We start from the raw sequence: 18,666 nt of genomic DNA on the forward strand, positions 1-18,666 counted from the left end.
TTTAATCATAGAACAATAAGTTAAGTACAAGCCACAACAAAAATAAGCACAATGTCACAAAAAGACATGCACTTTTTATTTTCAAGTCATGAATTTGTTATTTAATTATTCTCTTTTGATTGATTATTTTGTAATCTTTATTTTGCATCATTATGCGATTGTTGCAGCTCCAACTGGCGAACTTACAAAGGTGACGTCAGATTACAGTTACTTGGACGACAAGCCGGACATGTCTCATACATATTCATCTTTGGCAACTAACGCTGCTGGAATAACACCAGATATACATACCTAGATAAGAATGCTATGGGCGGGAAATCAGATGAGAAGAATACATAAACATCACTGGCTACCAATGTTGTTTGATTACGAAGAATGAATTCATAACACAAAGCTATTAACTCTATTGTGCAAGTGACATGTCAAGAAGGCACGCCTCTTCTTTGTCGTACTTTCTTTTGCACATTATTCATATAGTATTTACTGTATATATTTTTTTTATAAAAGAAACAGCACATTATAAAACATAGTGCAACCAGCTTCATGAGTTAGGTGTGTAGGGCAAGTGCTTTAGGGGATTGTGATGCTTAGACAAATGAGTTTATTAAGAAATGTGTTTTGTTTCTAACAAAAGATATTACGATGACAATAATTTCTAACTACAACAAACAAACAGATGATACTCATGATTCTCATATTTTGTTGGTGATCATTATATTCCTTTTTTTACTTTAGTTGCCTGAAGTGCAACTGTTGAGGTTATGTGAGCGACAGTTTTTGGGCATCTTCAACAATCGTATGTCGCACGATTACAATAACTTCTTAACCACCGATTACAATTTGAAAAAAATAAGCAGAAATTAACTTTTTGCAATTTTTTTCAACTTTGATTGCATAATGTTTTAATGTGTACTATGCATTTATTATGGACGTTAAACGTTCCAGTAAGGTCTCATTATAATGTAGTGTTTATATTAAGCCAACATATAACGATTAGATGGTCCTCGGCGTATTATATGGAGACTGATAGACCGTGATTTTACAATCTTAACAATTATAAATGATGTGTCAGATTTCATTATAATCAGAAACATAAGACCACTCTCGTAAAAATATGACAAATTAATGGCATTTAATGAATATAAATGCCCTTCTGGGAGTATCATTTATTGCTGCTTATACTTTCAGGGATGGTCATACAAAAGCACTTTATGTTCAAATGATTATATTTCAGTTGTCTTCATCAGAAAATAAAAACTCAGACAACATATTCTGCATTAGAATGTGACCTGTTTACCAGCCTTATTAAAGGGGCCATTTCACGTTTTGGTAAATTGAAAAAAATATAAAAATGTTTCAGATACGCAAATTTTCGTTGCAGTTATGATATTTTTGAGGAGACGGTAATACTGAACATTTACCATGGTCTAATATAGACATTATATGCATCTTTTGACGATTAAAAAATCTGAAAAGTATAAAGCGTTGCAACGCAAAACGATAAGAAAATTCCGAGAGTTCTATAGTTGTCGTTATATTTAGTGACACTACAAGGGTTGCTTATAAAAACTATAAAAAAACACCGCTAAATGTATACTCATTGATGGCCGAGTGGTCTACGCGATAGACTTTAACTCCAGGGGTCAGTGGTTCGAGTCCAGTTGAAGGTTGCTTTTTTCTTTTTTTAATGTTGTTTTGTTTTTGTACTGAAGAATTTTGGATCCAATGTTTATTTTTATAAATATAAAGCATTCATTGACAAACTTCAATACATGCTGAAATCTGTGAAAAGGTCGCTTTCAGACTAAGTAAAATTTAAAGAAGTGCTGAAGTTCAACAGAAACTGATTACCATCTGCCAGACTTTATTTACGGATAATAACAATCAATGACAATGCTATTATGTGTAAGTTTATTCAAAACCCACTTGCTTTTATTTAAGGCTTATACTTATAAATCTGAGGTTATCACTAAAAGCAGGTCGAATATTGCATCACAACTCATGCAAGTTTAAAATACCATAAAGTAATATTTCTCATCATTTTGACTTCGACGATCACAAAAAATACATTTCTGGAAATTTTGAATCAGGTCAGGAGAAGAGGATCATCGCTTCCCGCCAGTTTTTTAAATGTCAGTCATTACAGCAACTCTTTAGTTAAAATGCAGTTCATTTGTGTCCTACAACCTTCGGTTCGTCATATATCTCTGCGCCTCCGTCTGAAAAACCCTGCAAAATTTCTAAAATTACTGAAGATATTAAAATATATGAAAATTGTTATCTTCGTAAAGATCAATCTGCGACTGTTTATGAGATCTTTATCCACTGTTTCTCAATATAAAACAAAATGAACTTTTGTAATAACTCTGAAATTCATAAGATTGTATGATGAAACTGTGTATACGATTCTAGTTGGGATACAGGAATGTATTTTAATCCCTTCCTCTATTTATCCACCTGTTTGTGTGTAATATCAGATTTATCCGGATACTGCTACTTCTCATATATAGTTTTCAATGAAAAGATATGTGAGGGTTACGCGGCATCCCATTTTTTAAAACGTATTAAAATTACAGCAATAGTACATAATGTTTATAGCCCAGTGGGCTGCTTAGAGTTGCAATGCGCTCTCTCTTATCAACAATGCAAGGGTTAAGGAATACTGAAACTGCAAGAACTTATTAAAGTTTACCTATCTAAACCACAAACTCATCCAAATGGTACCATTAAAGCAAGACATAATTGATTTTATTGACTTAGATTTTGTTTTGTACGCTGTATCCGCCATATTAGAAAATTGACCCAATATTGGTTAGGTCGCAGTACACCAATATTTTGCACGTTGGGTTATGTGCTCCAGCCTTTAAAGTCGATAACGATGTGCTATTCGATACAGAATACACTGTTTTAAAATTTAAACATAAACATGTCAGCGAGAAAAGTGTGTTGAAACATCGTCGTGTTTTTATAGGATGCATGCAAAGGATAACATCCAAAGGTTGCCATTCAGGTAATTTAACATGTTTATGAAGTTTATTCATTATTTTCCTAAATTTGTCTCGAACGACGTCTGTTTAGTGAAGCGCACGGGTTCGCTGCGTTGAACTGCATTCATGTTTATCATGAAGGGGTGTATATGGACTGCCAGAGTCGCCATAGCAAAAATTATCAAAGGCTCTTGGAGTCCGTTTATTTGGACTAGTTTTAAACCGGGCTGATGGCCATCAGGCTAGTGAATTGGATGGTACATGCGCGTTTGTAACTAAATTGACTGATGTAAAGGCATGTATATTTAGATAGGTTTATTAGTTTATTACAGTCTCATCAGCATATATACACTCAAAACATACAATAAAACATAAGGATAATAATAAAATGCTGACACTCGGAAGTATCGAGTTATAAGAGACTAGAATAAATATCAACAGAAGAATCATCATGTACTTATAGTGAAATGAAATGGAGCTAACCCCTGATTTCAAATTGCAGAAACTGTAACATTAACTACAGAGTTACATCTCTTCCTAATACCATAACGTTATACCCCCACAAACGAAGTTTAGGGGGGGGGTATATAGGAATGATCTTGTCTATCGGTCGGTTTGTCTGTAGGTCCGTATTAAGTGCCCGCTCTCTAATTCAAGTTGTTTTCATATGCTCTTCACCAAACTTGGTAAGATGTTGTATCAAGATGATGTTTAGGTCAAGTTCAAATATGGGTCATGCCGGGTCAAAAACGAGGTCACGTGGTCACTTAGTGCGTTTTAAACATTGAGCATGGTGTCCGCTCTCTAATTCATGTAGTTTTCATCCGATCTTCACCACACTTGGTCTGAAGTTGTATCTAGATGATGTGTAGGTCAAGTTCGAACATGGGCCATGCCGGGTCAAAAACTATGTCACGGGGTCACTTAGTGCGTTTTAAACATTGAGCATGGTGTCCGCTGATTTTTTGTGAAGACAACATGCAAAATATTCTGTGTCAATTCGGTAGTGGGGGTATTCGTCACGTCTGTGACGAAGCTCTAGTTTCCACTAAAGTCTGGAAATCAGTTAAAACACCTTTGTACAGTCTTAGAGTTATGGGACTAAGTCACAAATAGCACAGTACAGTTGAAGACTATTACATAATAAAATTTTGAACGCCACCCACTGACCTCGCCTTCAAATTTGCCCTAAGAAATTAACCAAAAAATATACTGAAAATGAAAATAAAGCACTATTGCGCATGGTAAAAAAAAATGTCTTACAAAGTCATATATGGCCTTTTGCCAGACCATCTACGAACTGGTCAGTGGTTACACTCAAGCACAGAGATAAAACATTAATTATAAAATTTAAAAGGTAAATTTAGGTCTTTTATACAATACAATTCTTAAGTATTAGAACAGTTTACATTCTAGGTCGGAAATTACAAGCACACCATTTTATTAATGCTATCTGAATGATGGTTCTGTACATAAGTTTAATAGATAGTATATAAAAAAATAAACAGGGAATTTGTGGATACACTAAAAACTTTGGATTTAAGAGTGACTAAGTCAACTTGAACGGTTGAACGGTGTGTACTCATCTCCCACCTAGAACATTAATTTACATTAAAGCACACTAAAAGCAATACTAATGTATGCAGTTGCTATATATACATAATTTTATAGCGAAGTTGAAGAGTATTGTGACAGGTTTTGGCTGTAAGTTTAACAATATCATTGTTGGAGAGAATATATATAAGCTTATCCTCATCACCTAGATTCACAAATTCTGTCATCAGACTATTTGCTTTCTCCACCAATTGAGATCTAATATGTTCATATGCGTTCCATGATAGTTATACACGTTTTTCACTTTCGACCGCAGTTTTACATATGCTTCAGTCAACAGAAATATTTTCACATCTACCATTTTCAAGCTTTATTGATGCTACTCCAATTCTGAATTTAGCAAGTGCAGTCTTATGCTTACGGAGCAAAAATATTTTACAATAATGCTCCGTTTTATAATCGTTTTTCAACAATTTATGTTGTTAATTTATTACCATTTCGAACAACATTTCTATCAAGTTTAGCTCTCCATTCATCCAAATACATTGTCATAGATTTAAATGAACAACGTTTTCATAAAATGACTTGACGATACTGTTACACAATTACGTGCATATTTTATTAAATCTAACTTTTCGATATATGCTTTAAACATGAATTGTCAATTCTTGCATCTAGTATTACTTTTCATTAAACACGCAGAAAATACCTTTCATAAATAATTGACTCGCCTCCTACATCATGCCCATGGTGTATTTTCCATACACACCGAGTAAGCGAGTAGTCGGTTGAGATGTGATAACCCCCCCCCCAAAAAAAAAGAAAAAAAACACAAAAAAACAATTGCTACAAAAGGTATTGTAACTGATCCTGCTAGGGTAGAATGTCCTTTATAACATATCAAAAGTTTACCAAAATTGGACCACCGGATTTATTTTTTCAAGGTTGCCACCAAAACCTATGAATGATAATAACTATGCGACTGTCCACTCAAATTTCTTTATTGTGGTAGTCATAAAGATAAAGAAAAGTATCAAGCATTTTAGAAGACGATTTCTCACCTAGAACTAAACAGTGAGGATCAGCTAACTATTACGTGTTTGAGAGAAATATTGGGAGGGTACCTTTGCAATCCTGATTCGGAACTATATGCCGATTACAGTTGAGATGTACCTACACAGCAAGCTCATATCCGAAATGACCACGTTAGATCCTGTGATTAAGATATAGAGAATACTAGGTTAGCGTTGAATACAGAGAAGTTTATGTTGCGAGGCTTAGAACGCCGGGAGCGCGAGCCTTGGCGAGCGCTTTCGGTGTTCGAGCCGAGCAACATAAACTTCTCTGTATTCAACGCTAATCCTAGTATTCTATTTATCCCATCGAAGTTTTACTAAAAAAGATAAATAATAAACAAACGTGGCATGTTTGGAAACTTCAAAAACAATGAAACACAGCGAACGATTGTTTGTTTTTGTTTGTTATGAACTGCTAACACCTGTAAAATTCAAAAAAATAGTTCTAGAATTATGTAAAGAAATAAACGATAATAGAAATATCAACAATATTTATTGTTTACGAATATTTCAAATAATTTAATACCTTTAACAAAAACACTTGCTATAACAAAACACTTCAAAATTAACAAAAATGAAATATACTAGTAATACATATGCGTAGTGATATTGAACATTTCTAATTATATAGCAATGCGCAACACGCGTGTAACATATGCGGTCATGACCTTTACTGGTCACATTTTCAAAAAAGTGGAGGAATCAAGAAGAATAAAAATGTGATGCTTGGCAGTGATTCGTTCATTGTGGATTTATTTATGTGTATTGTCGTGTTCGTTGCGAGTAAAGTAGTTGTGAACATGGAAGTTGGCAATGTGAAATGTTGCTCCGGAAAATTGTGATTGAAGCGAGCTAGCAAATTGCTGTTGGAAGCTGATCGGGTTGTGGGGTGTATTGACATTTTGCATCTCGGGGCAGTTGGACGTTTGAGGGAAGGAATCACAACTGTCTGTGGTAGAGGTAGCAGTATGGGCTATACGAGATGTAGAGGCGGTAGAGCTGCTGATGTTATTTGCACGTGGAGTGTGACAGGCAAGTATGTTTGAGCATTTTTTTTGTTGCTCTTCACTGACACAAGAATAATTAATAATCGACTGCACATTTTTATGCCCAGTTATTGCCATAATATCCGTTGGTGGGACATTGTGCTCCCTCAGTTTTTGAACAAGATGTTTCCGGGTAGAGTGGTTTGTTAATCGTTTGTTCCCTTGTAATCCAGCATCATTTGCCATTGTTTTCAACATTTTTCCCATTTTGTTCATCCCAACCCTTTGTCTGATAAACCAAGTAACCTCTCCCTCACCACTAGTCCCGGAAGCATCTTTTCCAAAAACTGTGTTCGGTGCCAAAAAGAAAGGGTCTTCGGGTCCCGAAAAACCAGTGGGCCGCTTCTGCGAATACAGTTTATAAATTTCAACAGGGTTTCTCAAATCATTTTTTCCAGTTGAAAACATCTTAGGTGTCACTCTTCGCACATCTGCCACATTTTCACCCGTTCTGGTTTTTGTCTGCCGTTCGTTATAGTCCAAATATTCTGTTCCATCAACAGCAGCTTTCAATGTAATGTCACCCCATCTGTATAATTTGCAATTAATTGTGTTAAAAATTAACATCAGTTTGCAATTTTGAAAAAAAAGACCCTAACATCTCAATATGGTAGGTTTGGTGTCAATGGGGAAAAACTAGAATAGTTTAAGTACTAAAATTTGATTTTAGTTGTGAAAAACAAATTATTTTGGCCATTATTGCGTTTATAAATAGTAAATTCAATTTTTTAAACATATTTCTTGTTTATAAATGGCGGGTAAATTAAGGAAAATTTAAGTGTTGCAAACAAATGCATGGCATATTTGTGCTTGAAACGTTATCAAAACAAATCAACACCTGGTTTATAATGTTAATAACTATTTTATTTATGGCTATTTAAATGATTTCTTCATTTTTCAGATTGTGGACAACTTCAACTTTATTACCTTAGATTGTACTGCTCTTTAGTGCCTCTTAGGCCAAAGTGCAGACAGTTGTTGAGCCAAAGAGTGTTCACCAGCGCTGTTGGGCTGTGAGATCCAAGGACACCTTTCTGCCACATGACTTCAAGCTCTCCATCGGTTAGTGGTGCTGCTTCACATGGCCTGTTCCCTTTACCCTTATGTAAAAAGTTTAAATTGCTTGTTTGTTTCTTCTTTTTTTAAAGGTCAACAACAGTAAAACAGCTCTTTGTTTATTTTGAAAAAAATATTTGTATTTTTTCATACCCGCACGCTAATCTTAATTTTTGGGAATTTTTCATCTGGGAATTGGGAAAATTAATCTTTTTTTATTTCGAAGGTACCTTTTATGGGTGCCTAATTAAAGAAGAAAAAACATAGGTAAAATAAAATTAATGTTAACACATCTTAAGGGGGCTTTGTTTACATAAATTGACACATGAATACAGAAAAATAACATACACATTTTGTTTTGATTTATTTAATTGTACATTATGTGCTACATGTAATGTACCCATCATCAACTGCTGCATTTTTATTATAACATAAACAATGATCATAATTGTCACAGTTGTTTATTACTAATTTTAATATTTTCTCGCTCAAGGCTTAAAAAACAATAAAATCAGATGGGTTAGGGTATATTACTTTTTTACTTATACTACAGTACTGTAATGCTTATTGGAAAAAATCCTGGAAGTTTGAGTGTGGGTACCCACAATTTTTTGTCTGAACATTTATGGCATTATGGATTACCTGTTTCTTTAAGCTTTTTTTCTTGGCATTATAGGTCTGTCTAGTCAGAGAAAATTGGGGCCCACTGCCAGCCATTATCGAGTATGGAAAACGATGCCTCTTCAGTTTTCTGTCAAGACTGCCAAGGATGCCTCGAATACTAGTGGGCTCATACTCGGTGCTATTGGATTTTTGAAGTGATAATATGAAGGTGGAAATGTAGTCGTCAAGAACATCAACTTCAATATGGTGCATTTCTCTGTATTCGCCACGCGATGCAAGGAAACGTTTGAACTTGTTGGTGTCGTTCAAAGTTTTTTTGGCCGTGTTTTTATTTTCTTCATTTTTGATGAATTGTTGAACATCAGAAACATTTATGTCTTTAAATTCATTTTGAACCAAGGGACTTTCAAGACTGGAATTTGGAGTTTCATTTGTTTCAAAACTTTGATCATTAATTAAAGGTTGGCCACCTGCTAAGTTATTGAGCATGGGATCTGCACAAGGTGTAAACTCATCAACAATTTCAGCTGCATCAAAACCAAATTCGTTTTTAAACTGTTCATAAGTCATTTCAACTGGTTTAACTTGTTCTTCACTTAAATCATCCCAAACAATATTGAAACCATATGTGTTTTCAGACATTTTACTTACAAATCCTGTTTATTTCAATGTGTATCCTTATTTATTTATTTTTCAATAAATTTTGTAGCAGACAACTTTTTACTACAAACTGAGCAGGGCCGTACAAAATGTATTTTTTTATATAAATAAAAAATAACATAACAAAATTCGTGTAATTTTATATTTTATTTCAACATTTCTTTTGATGAATATGTCATATATATTTTTTCTGCAAAATATGCACATTTTCTTCGAATGGATGACCTTAAAAGTCGATCGATGAATCAAACAATATCGACCTAATTTTAGCGCATATCGCATGACGTCATTTGAAAAGTAGTCCGTGCACGCGACAGGTATATTCCACAGTGTTGAAGACAGACAAGTATATCCCACAACGTGTTATACCGTCAATGTCGCGGTGAAAATGGGATAAAATGCTAAATCAGGCCGAGGGGTTGTACTCTCCCCATCAAGAGGCGAGACGACGCTAAATATTCTGAGATTTAGATCAAACTGGAGAGGGCTACAGAGAAGAACAACATAAGCTTGCCCAAATCTAAAAGTCAAGTCAGATCATTATGGCATTATTAACTGCTGATAATTAGCAAGGCAAGGTGTTGCTCAAGGCAGATAGTTCTTGGTGGTAACAGATGCATTTGCAGGCAGTGTCCGATTTTTGCATCTGTCTTTGCTGCAGCTGGGCACTTCAATTACCTGCGATCTGCTTATTACTATCTTCAGCAAATGAGCAGCCTAGAAGGAAACGCCCCAAGACGTTTATCGAAAGTTCATTGATCGTGTTCACGTTGTTTGCAGGAGCAATCAGTGCTGCGCTGGGCTACAGTAAGTAGGGATCTTGTCACTGAGAAAACACTGATGTGGTCTCCTAAAAGGGCCGTCAAACAGATTGACGAAAGAAAATAATTTAAATACTGTATTTATTTACAATTACAAGTTTATGAATATGAAAACTTAACAACTTTTTTTAAGTAATGTAATATACCAGTCGTGATATTTTAATCAATATAAACTTATTATTATAAAAATACGATAATTTGGAACTTTCCTTTTGTCGTCACTATGGTTGACTGTCCCTTTAAGAGGTGGTCTAACTCGCGGCAGTGGGATGACAGAGAAAATGCATAACCCTTGTATCTTATCTGCACATGTAACATCCAAGTACAACAGTGCGATGCAGGATTTCACAGACCTGGCTTATACTACAAGTCCACAACACAAAGACTCAACTGAGGCGTGTATCAAAAGAGATGGTTCTGATCTCGATACAATTCAGACAAAGAATACAACCTGCTCACCCTACATAGCTGGACCTACTCTGAGAAATATTGTCAATGGGATAGTCGCTGGGTCAGATGTGAATGTTCATGCATTTCAGGAACAATATCTTTAGAGATATCATAGAAGTGTGGGCCTTGGTTTAATAATTCAAGAGAAAAGACAGAGCCAAAGCTCTTGGACATGGGTCCGCTGTTCAGATTGCTTCTGTTCCAGCGTTTCCTGGTATTGTCAAAATCTGGATATATCCCCCCTGAAGACGTATTGCCGTGTGAACTAAGCCCCCATCCTCCTGCACTCTTTGAAGCAAAGAACAAGCCTCAGATCATACAAGCAGTAAGAGATCATGCTGCAAACACAGCAAGTGAGACTGTGATGAACTGTATTCCTGAAACAGATTTTTACTTACTTGATGGTGGCTCTTTGCTTCATCGTTTGCCATGGAAAAAGGGCGACACATAATAACGCAATAAAAACAACTTTCCGGAAGTCCGATTTCGGTTAACTTTTTTATGTTATAAAGTACTTGCAACCCTACCAGGATCAGTTAAAATACCTTTTGTAGCAATTATTTGGGGGTCAATGTGTATATTGACCCGACTAGATGCAGAACAAGTTGGATTGTCAAGTACATTTCAGCCTCCCGGCGTAGAACGGCAACAAGCATATAAAAGCATCGGTCGACGCGCCCTGCTCATAGGTTTATTCTGCGATACAAGCATAAATAAGATTGTGATATATTATTGCTATTAAGTTTTTGTACCATAATTTGTGTGGCACGTTTGGCTGAGCATATTTACTCGTTCAGTATGAACGAACAGTTTGTATATTCCACGCTGTCAACGAATAGCTATTTATTCATTGGCCATTTAAGGCCCGTGTAGCCAAATAATTATTTAGCAAGTCGCTTATTAATAGTAGGAATTCCATTAAATGCCCGTGTCACTAATCAGTTGTTCGCAAGTTGCTCATAATTCATAACAACACGATTATTTGCAATCGGATTCACGCTGCTTCCAATTATGCTGCGTGAGGAGTTCTACTAACATAATTATAATCAATTATTAATTTTATAAAGTATTTCTTTACCACCTTAGTTGATATGCTCTTGGAAAGTTTATTTGGTCCAAAACAAAACACAACGAAAATCACGGGTCTTTTTCATTGACAATCACATATAAAATGAATTACCACACAATACAAATGTATAATCGCTGAGCACACATTTTAAGCTTAAGTTTATTGGGGTGAAAATTTGATTAGGTTCCATTCTTAATAAAAAATATTCAAAAACACAATTAGTAAAGCAGTGTCGACAGACCGTTTATCAGTTAGGTACATGTCAGACGGACGTCAACCTAAGCTGGGCACGACCTTATGTGACCCAGATCGCGATTATGAAGGCTTATTTGACGCACGTTAAAAGCTGTGAAGAGAACACCGTTACGGACATAAATACTTGTTTGATAACATTATTTTATTTCAACTTAATTTAAATGAATTTTTTGGCGTTGTTTCATTGTATAAAGTGATCATGAGTGGCTATTACATCAATTCCAAATCGTCAGTCACTTTATCAGAGCATTAAGTGCGTAACGGTGTAATTACACATTTCAATTACGTTTAAAAACTTTAAGAATTTCTATGAAATGTTTAGGTATATGTTTATATACTAAATTCTTCTTTCATCAGACAGCTTTTTGAAGACTTTATAATGTTAAAACACGTTTGCAGTTTTTGTTGAATCTTAATGTATATAAAAGTCTTCTTTTTAATGCGGCGTAACGGTGTTGTCATATTTGTAACGGTGAGGACTTATACTTTCATATTCTTGTTTATTCGCATCGTGTTTTTTTACTAGAAAGTAAGTTCCATGTAAAATTTGTGATGTTGTTTGAAAGACAATCGGCGATATGAATACCAACTTTATTCGCATCATATGTATAAATTTCTCCACACCGTTACGATGTTGTCAACACCGTTTCTCATTCAGCGTAACGGTGTGGAACGTAACGGTGATGACATTCGGGAATTCTGACAGAACTGATTCCAATTGTATTAATTCTCCATTTTTGTCTTATAAATTCCATGTAAAATTTGCGATGTTGTTTGAAAAACAATCGGCGACATGAAAACGAAGTTTATTCACACCAAAATGTGTGTATATATTTGTGCACACCGTTACGATGTTGTAATCACCGTTACTCATTCAGCGTAACGGTGTGGACTGTAACGGTGATGACATTCAGGCATTTGATCATCCACATACAGCATGCTACTTGTCGCAAAAACACATTACGCACACATTATTTTGTGGCATCTAAGAATACATAATATTTGAAAATCATAAAAGAACAGGAAGTAGAAATATCAAAGAAAATGGAAGAACGGTGTTGACACCGAATACAAGTACGTTCAATATTTTACTTACTTTTTGATGATTTTCACGTTTTTCGCGCTCTGTTCATTGCTTAATTATGACGTAAAAGGTTGAAAGAATGTTTACTTTTCGGAAAAAGTTGTATCCACGTATCATTCCCGTGCGATAGATGAACTTTTCTCCGTAACGGTGTCGACTTGAAAAATTATGGACAGAGCCATAACTGACCATTTATAAATAGTCTGCATATAAAGCTACTAAATGTAACTGTTATTAAGTTAAGTTTAAATATAAAAATAGCTCCATATGGTTGGTTTTTTTTATATTTTCGTTTGACATTCTTTTATAAAACAATCAAGAAAATTCCCTTTAAGAATTCGGACAACACACCGTTACTAAAATACATGGGGGTTAGTTGCTTCGACAAAGCATAAAACTGCTTTAAGCGTGTGATCTGCTAAGAACTCTTATCCAATACTGTTTACATATTATTTAACATTGTAATTATGAAACTTATCTCTGTTAATGTCTACCATTTAGATAATTGTTGAATATGGACAGTAAATGGGACCTAATCAAATATTCACCCATTGAAGTATTTATTTTTATTTCAATACAATATTTCATTCATCCTGTATTATAGAAACATGTTGATCATACACATTTATTTGTTGTAAACTTAACATTCAGACGTAACTTTGTCGTAAGTTCTTTGACAAAACAGGAGCCTGTTGTTTGTTTGTAAACATAGTTGAAAATCAAGTAGTTTGTATATTCGGCAAGTGTTTTAAGCGTAAATGACTAACACGCTGTGCTGTGTGTTAAGCGAGAAAATGGCTCAAACTGAAGAAGCTCTTCCTGCTCTCTGAAGGGCACGACAAGTTATCAAATCTACAAACACGTGCGTACTTACTATGTTTACATGATCAAATAATTATCATTATTATATCTACAAACCTTTACGTAGGTTTATGTGGGATGTTTATTTGATCCAATATCTATCGTATTCATACGTCTGTTAGGTACTGATATGATCCACCGGATACCTACGCCCCATTATTCTGTTGATGTAGCCCTTCCTTGACGACTTTCACACCACACAAATCCGATTGTATTTAAAGCGTTAATGTGATTTTGATTTACAAACACGCACATCCATAATCGGTCTATATGGCCAGATGTTTACCAATGACTCCATACAGGATATCGACCATCAAATAAACCGTTGCTGTCGTATCACTAAACCGCAGACCGTCCTACCAAAATCCGATTAATATATCATAAAACTGAAGCAACGGAAATAAAACTATTGTATATAAGAACACTCTATCAGGCAAAATAAAATTATTATATATGAATTTAGCCTAAATCTTTTTATTTAAGCTGAATTCTGTAAAAAGCAGTATAGAAAGATAGTTTCGTTTCATTGGATTGATGTTGGTCTTTGAGGCCTTCGATAAAACGTTGTTTGATGAAAGAAAGAATACTTATTCAATGAGAGGTTTTATCCAAGTTTTTAACAAGAAATGGACCTCCTGCTTTAACAATAATATATAAATTTGTAAGTTGTTGAATAAAGTTTCTACAATTTTATTGAATTTAAACGAAATACTAAAAAACTACCACATGTCTTTTTCCATCTAAAATACAACATTACTTAATAGCTTATCAGGCAGTTCCTGACTCTCATATTGTAATTTTTGTATTATTTGTTTATATAAACTCGTAATAGAGGCTTTGGTATGTTTTATAGTCAGTTCTTGTGTGATGAATACAGTTGAGAATATAATAGATTTTGCCGTATAACATGTTGTCAATATGTTAACATTTCACTTAAACAAAGTAAAAATCGTGTTCTGCGCGCTTGGTACATTTTAAAGTAGCGTCGTGAATGACAAGCGAATATGGTTGTAATAATTTCAACCTGATGATGTTTTTGCAGTTGCGTTATTCCAATATAATACATACTGAGCCAGAACAACACAAGTGGTCCATATTGATTCAAATATTCATTTTTTGCGCTGTAAAAAAACCCATGAAATTTCACATTCAACAATGAAGCTCCGGTTGAACTGACTAAGCCGCGTTTTTGTCCAAGGCAGAATACGTGTGAGAGATGTCCGTATCATCAAGGCAACTGTAGTTTGGCGTGGAGTCCGGACGTATGCTGACAGAAACAGCATCTATAAAGTTCAACTCAGTAAAATGTTTCCAATTATATTCTGTGAATCGTTCAGACATTAGTACACTTTAAGTTGACATATTAAAACAAATTCTTACCCTAGACCTTTTCATGTATTGATACTTTATTAAACGACTTATGAAATTCAATACTGATCACATGCCACGCCTTTATATATGTTACTATGTTTTGATCATGTATACTCCTGGACTGTATGTCTATTTTATATATTGAATAAACCAAACTAATATTCAAACGTATCGTTATTGTGAGGAAAAGGTGTTTTTGTAAAATGTATGCTGTTTGTTAAAATTGTTAATATATTTAATTTTTCGATCAAATACACGCAACTGACCTTTCATGGATTTCACATTGTAATACCTGTCGTCTGTCCATTCCGGTTTCTTATTTACTTCTTGTGCCGTTCTGCAAAAACATTATTATTATCTTGTTAAGTGACTTGTATAATATTGGCCAATAATTGTCTTAAATAATTTAAGACCATTTGCAGCATAGTTAAGGCAATTAGATCTTATCAATGCTTTATTAAATGTACTCTTAAAATACTTTCCAAAATATGATAAATGATCACGTCAATGAACATGTATAAGCTTTCAACGAAGAACACACTTCCGTTTTGAACTTACTTAACCCGTCTTCGGCAAAACACTACAAGTCCAAGCACGACGACTAAGGCCAGGACAGAAGCAATCGCCCATTCTGCGATTCCAACACCAGACAGTGAAACAATCTGCGTTGAAACTATCTTATCAGGTAATACTTCGCAAAATCTTCCTTCAAATCCTGTTACACAGACTAAACATACCCCGGTACGTTGATTACATCCTCCTATACAATTACTTGAACATTGTATGTTGCAAAAATCTCCATAGAATCCCGGCACACATCCCGAACATTTTCCCATAGAATCACACCCGTTCGCGCAGTGCACAGGACAACTGTTGTCACAGTAGATTCCAAACCATCCAATGTAACAGTTATTACAGTGACCGTCGTAGAGGTTACATTCAGTAGAACAGTACTGAGAGCATTCTTTTTCACATTGGATTCCATGTCTATTAGTTGAACATAATGTGCAGTTAAATGGATTATCACAGTCTAAGCATCCACTGTAATACTTAGATCGACATGTATCGCCAAAGTATCCGGGTTTACATAGGCATGACCCACTTCCATCACATGCATCAGAGCAAGACTGAGAACATTTCTCCGAACAATTTGGGCCATAATACCCATCAATGCAAGAGCACGTTCCATCTCCGTAATTACACGTGTTGTTTTTACATTCAAGGTTACATTGATTTTCACACGTAATGCCAAATGTACCTGGCTTACAGGAAGAGCATTTAATTCTATCTGTACACGTCAGACATGCCTAGTTTGTACAAGGAAAACACAAACGTTTAGGTTTATGCAGATAGTATCCGTCCTTACAGCTCGTGCACCTGTCTGTTTTATCACAGGTAAGACATTCCTCAAGACAAGTTTGGGCTGTTAAAATATGAAATAAAATTCTAGAGACATGTTATCTATAATACTGCATATATTATAAGTATTACTAGCTTTGAACATACCTAGCTAAATCAACAAAGCTTATTTAATTGTAAACGAACAAAAACAATTCGGCTTGTAATTTTAATTGTATTAATTTAATGAAAGGTGCTAACGGTACGTGGATATTTAAGAAATACAAGATATGAGCCGTGTTCTGTGAAAAGGGAGCTAAATGTATGCGCGTAAAGTGTCGTCCAAGATTAGCAAGTACAGTCCGCACAGGCTAATCAGGGACGACACTTTCCGCCTAAACATCGTTTTTGCTAACAAGATACTTTTTTAAACTAAAAATACCATACAAGCGGAAAGGATCGTCCCTCATTAGCCTGTGCCTGCAAAGACTAATCTGGGACGACACTGTTACGCACATGCATCAAACCCCTTTTTCACAGAGCACGGTCCATATAAATTTCATTACCTTGCACCACACTCTGCGTAATGAAGATAAAAACGAACACCATACATATTAGACACGATGGTTTGTGTTTTAGATTTGGAATCGAAAATCGCAAACCCATATTAAGTCGTTTAATATAAATTATTTTACTAATCCAATGATATATCAAACGATTATGCTACGCGGATTGTAGAAAGTATCTACATACACACTCTCAGCATTAATTATGATAGTATTTTGTTAATCACCTATTTTGGCAAATGGTTGAACACGTTAAGAACTGCCTAAACCGTTTGCCAGTACAATCTTGAGACGCACCACCTACACGTTTAAGTGGCTTACACTCATTTTATACATGAATGAGAAGGATGTATGAGACAGAGAAATGGTTACTACACGGATGTTTAGATTACTTTAAATCCGCATGTTAATACTGAACTGCTGCTGACGTCAATTATGTGTATTTTACAAGCTCACTGTACATATCCATTAAATAGAGATTGCAATGCACAATATTTAAGTAAATAATACAACCGAACATATTTAAACACTGTTCACTTCGAGAATCACGATCCAGACAATGCGCGTGCCCAACAACAACAACGACGATTATTGTATGTGTGTTACAGCGTCAGGAAGACATTGTGATAAATACTAAGTAAGTCAATAATGATCTCATTATAAGAACACAATTAAACATGCATACTTTTTAAATTAATTGACCACCATAAGAGTCATGCATTTTATATAGAAATAGATGCATAACAAAATATTTTCATGAACATCTCTAACATTAAATTGGTGCACAGTTAATAGTTTATCAGCATTATTTTTACGATGATTGAGACACATGTCGTGTAATTTTGCAATGAAACAATTTAAGCGTCTAAGCATTAAGACAGAACATATACGACATCTTAAGATCAAAGACAGAAGGCTAATTAGTGAGGAAGATCATCCTGTGTTGCGTTCGCGGTCATCATTGGATTTGCTGTCCGTTCTCGAAGATTTTGCATGTTAAAGAATGAATTGGTTCATTTATTTTGTGTTGAGTGTGTTGGATAAAATGTTTTTTTTAAATATAATACCTCTCCGAAATCGTAGTATCCTTCATCGGCTAGCATGTGTCATTTGCATATCGTTAGTTGATTATATAAAAGTTTATAAAACATAAATTGGCAGAAGGATAAGCCTGCACTTATAATTTAAAAATGACATAAATGTAATATCATTGACGTCTTTATCAAGTATTTAAATATACTGATCGTTGTGTATAACACTGTAAACATAAATAAAACATCATCATACAATAAAATAGTTGAGACGTAATTCAAAAGTTTGAACCTTGCAATGTTTAGAATATCAAAATGACGAGAACGACCATAATGACCCCTTACCAATTCAATATAAAACCAAGGCATTTCTATATTATACTTACTATTCTATATTTAATGATATGATTACCAGTTTCAAGCAAGATGTAAACAAACAAATACGCGAGTATTTGTGCATACGTCTCTGGTTAAATGTAGATTAAGATTCGTACTTCATTCGTTCTTTAGGAGCGTGTGTCAAGTTTGCAAAATCTATAACTCAGTTTTAAACATATTTATATGGAAAGAAAATCTATGTTTGACGATGCTGCGAAGCAGCTCGTCTAAGTTATCATACCATGAAAAAAAATCACAATGGCGACCTATGTAAAAGACCGAGCCAGTCCGATTGAGATAGCTCAATTTTTCTAATCGGCATACCTCGCTGATTATCATTGATAAAGGTAAAGGAAGCTCAGCTATAAATAGGACAGCATATTCTGGGGAAAAGATTTAATAATAGTTTGAAAACATTAATTTTAAATCAGTTATATTC

At 34.7% G+C, this 18,666-nt stretch overlaps 1 protein-coding gene and 1 long non-coding RNA gene across 2 annotated transcripts in view; both read right to left on the reverse strand.

Moving 5' to 3' along the window:
- Window positions 1-18,666, reverse strand: part of LOC127857009 (receptor-type tyrosine-protein phosphatase kappa-like) — an 80,922-nt gene that overhangs the window by 27,787 nt on the left and 34,469 nt on the right. The gene's annotated exons all lie outside the window — the stretch shown is intronic.
- LOC127857015 (uncharacterized) lies at window positions 14,135-15,596 on the reverse strand. Its single transcript, XR_008038281.1, has 3 exons — window positions 15,473-15,596; window positions 15,181-15,251; window positions 14,135-14,826 (listed from the first exon to the last, which is right to left on the reverse strand). It is a non-coding gene; the product is annotated as an uncharacterized LOC127857015 (long non-coding RNA).

Source organism: Dreissena polymorpha, chromosome 14 (genome assembly GCF_020536995.1).
Source record: "Dreissena polymorpha isolate Duluth1 chromosome 14, UMN_Dpol_1.0, whole genome shotgun sequence".
Taxonomy (NCBI): Eukaryota; Metazoa; Mollusca; class Bivalvia; order Myida; family Dreissenidae; genus Dreissena; species Dreissena polymorpha.